Consider the following 3,985-nt stretch of genomic DNA (forward strand, 5'->3'; position numbering starts at 1 on the left):
AATGTATGTATCTACTACCTACTCCGCTCCGGCAATGACGATTGTGAAAATGCGCTAAAAAAATAAAAACTAATTCAAGACTTTATTCCTAAAACCTGAAAATGATTTTGAAATATATTTACATAAAAAAGCTTTTAGGAGAAAATACAAAACCACACACTTATTATTATTTTTTTATTTGACCAATAAAAAAACTTTTAATATAGTATAAATTCTCCGAATGACTTTAAAATAATAATTTTATCAAGTTAACACCCATTTAAACAAGGATGAATTTTTAAAAAGGAATGCATGGTTGATTTCCTTTAAGTAAGATTTTGAGTTTAATTGCAAAGAGAATAATCTCATCATATTGTAAGTATTTTTTTGTTCAAGTGAAATTATCTCTTGTCCATATATTTATAAATTAGATCATGCACATTTTAATATTTGAAGAACTAAATTAAAGTTAAATGAACTTTTGAAAGATTAAATTAATAATTTAATCTTAAAGGTTAAAATTATTAACTGTTTATTAATAATATATATATATATATATATATATATTTGTTATGTTGAAATTAATATGTATAAAAATATATAACATATATATAATTATTAAAATAAATCATATTTTCCTATTTTGGTAAATGATTAATTCATAACATGTGTTCTAAATTTATCCGAATATTGAAGAAAAAAATTGATATATTTTTTAATTTCAACGCGATTTATAGAAAGTTAATAGAATGAGTTAGAAAGAAAGTAATTTTCATCTATTTTACCTCTTTTATTTAAAATTTATTTTTAAAATAAATGTCTAAGCTTTTAATTAAAAAAGTATGTATTTTATCATTTTTGTTTATTTACCGATCATTATTTTAAAAATAAATTACAAAATTAAAATATTTAACATAATTTTTAGATCATAACATCAATATATATTTGGTTTATAAATTTTTTTTTTTTTTTTTGTCTTTCACTTAATATTCCAACAAACGTAAATGTAAGACAAACTATGTGGTAAGAAGTTTTGGTTAGACCAAATAGTTAATGTTATAAAACAACGTCACATAATTCATTAAAATAAAACTAAATAAGCATTGACCTAGGAAAAAAAAAGCTTATAAAACGTAACAGCGAGCACAACTTGCATCTAGATATACTACTTTTCAAATAGGAGTGTGACAGAAAGATTTAAATATTTTGATCCCAATAACAATCCAAACATTTCCATCATTTACTTCATAATTGATGTATCAGTTAAATTATTTAAATTCTTATGATTACACAGTTTATGAGAACATAAAAGGTTAATAAAAATAATGAATGATACATATAACTGACAACTATGCCTTCAATTATTTGTTTATTTATATTAAAACTATACGATTCTTAATTTTTGTCTCTTTTTTTCGTGCCTATATATAAAATGTCAGTGTCGTTGTGCACGTTAATTTTTGTGAAAGAAACTAAAACTGTTATATTAATTTCACTGTTTAGAATAAGTAAAAAAGAAAAAAAGCATACTAAAGAATAAATTTAGAAGAAAAAATTAATTATACACACATATATGAGCTTTGTAACCGGCTAACTTACAAAAATCTACAATTTTGAGTCTAAGCTTAAACACATGCATGTTATCTGTTTAGTTGTGGATTTATACAAGTTAGCCTATATAGTAAATTCACGAGCTAACATGGTAATAAAATATAAGTAAATGCAATAAAATCTTATATTACTACACTGGCCAAAAAAAAAATAAAAAAATCTTATACTACTGCACCATTCTTTTAAGTTAGTTAATGTATATTTAATATCAAAATTCTTTATATAAATATTAAATTTTATAATTTCATCAATTATAAAATTAATTTTTTAAAACACGTCTAACTCATATAATTTCATTACATTTAGCTTTTTAATGCTTTGTATTAATAAATATCAATTATTATGATTGGTTTTGATTTCTCATTAAAAGTTATCATTCAAGTTATGTTACCTTAAAAAAGAAACAAAAAATAGTTAGATAAACTACACTTTAACTTTAACATTAAGAAAAAACGCTACACTGAATATTTGAGAAAAACTTAAATTAATTATATATATATATAAAATGTGTGTGATATAAATATGAAAAAATATACCTCTAAACAAGGACAGACACAAGGAAAACTTCTTAACACACTTCAATAGTTTTTATTAAGTTTAATATTAAAGTAAAACTTTAATTTTAATTAAAAAAGAATTAAAAAAATCATAAATATTGCATCTAAATTTCTTTTCATTATCTTAAAAGTTGCATACCGTGTTTTTTATAAAAAAAAATTAATACAAAAAATAAAATTTCTCTCTTAATTTTAAAAAAATTTAATATTTCTCTGTTTTTTAAAAGAAAATCTTAATTTACCTCAACACAGTACATTTAAAAGAAACTCTTAATTAGCGAGAGTTCCAATGTGTATGACCTTATGAAAAGTTGAGTTACATGGGTTGTCTAACATCATTTTCAATGTTTTGGTCACCAATTGGAAGATAATGACAAACGGAATTTATCAAAGCATCGAACACCGAGCAAAAGTTAACTTAGAAAAGAGAGGCTTTCGATTGCTCCATTTTACAACCCTGGAATGGAAGTAATTCTGGAGCCAGCACCAAGCCTTGTTACTCCAAAAACACCATCACTGTTCAAAACGATTAGTGTACCAGAATACTTCAGGGGATACCTCTCAGGAGAACTCCGTGGGAGATCATACCTTTGATAGCATTAGGATCCAAAATGAAGATGCATGAGAAAAGCCCTTTCAATCTTGCATTCATACAAAGCTTCTGTGTATTTAACATTGCTATGGACTTCATCATTTTTTACTTTTCTATGTTCTGCATGTGCATGTTCTCCTCCATGGTTTCCTTTTGTTTTTAGTTTGTGGCGTTTGCTATCGACATAACAAATTTAGGGTATTTGCTGTATGACATAATGAATGAGGTTTTATACCGTTCTATATCCATTGTGGCATCGCACAATATCTATACCATTTTTTTTTGGTCAACCAATCTATACGATTATATGATTTGTTGTTACATATAGCAGTGCCACATAAATTTTGACCATCTTCACAAAAATAAATTTGCAACCGTTTGGAGAGGTGGAAAAAAAATAAATCCATAAATGGAATCATAAATAGATTTTGGACAAATATCTCAAATTCCACTTCTAGTATAGTCTACATGCATTCAGGTTAGCCATCCTGAAGCCCAATTGGAACTCAACGATCAGCCAGACCCAAAAATAAAAATGTACCCAAACTTTATTGACTTTTTCTTTTTGGGTCCAGAAACTCTAATGCCTTTATTAATACAATTTAGACGATTGGAGAAATAAATTTATTGTCTGTTGAGAGTAGGGATAAAATTAAGTTAGGTTAAATTAGACTTTACATGAGTGATCATGAAGTTAGGTTATTTAATAGGTTTCTATCAAATATAATAGGTTTTTTTTAAACTTAAATTTAATCTATTCAATTAATTTAATTATTTAAAAAATTTAAATGAAGTCTATTACTTAATCAAACTGAACTAAACTGAATTAAGTTAGGCAAGGTTTTAAAAAAATAAAACCATAAGCCTGTATGAAATAGCCTGAACTATTTCTATCTCTGATGAGGCACAAGACTTCACTTTTTCGTAAGCATAATAAACTTTCAAACTCGACTTGCGTTTTATTACGAGTTTTCAAACTTCTGAAAAGAAAAAGTTCACTCTTTTCGCACTCAGAAAAAAATATTGACGAATTTTGAAAAGTTTAGTGGGTTCAGTTGTGGTTACGGTCGCAATGCAGCCGCGGACTGCACATAAACCATGTGCAAGTGACATTATATATAATTTTTCTTCAACTTTGTTTCACTTGCGAAAGCAACAACTCAACCAACAACTCAATAAATTTATCCTCGGACAACGTGAACTTAGAAGAAAACATCAATCTGAAATTGTGCTTTCAGTTGAAACA

Source organism: Abrus precatorius, unplaced genomic scaffold, assembly GCF_003935025.1.
Source record: "Abrus precatorius isolate BTA unplaced genomic scaffold, Abrus_2018 Scaffold11, whole genome shotgun sequence".
Lineage (NCBI taxonomy): Eukaryota > Viridiplantae > Streptophyta > Magnoliopsida > Fabales > Fabaceae > Abrus > Abrus precatorius.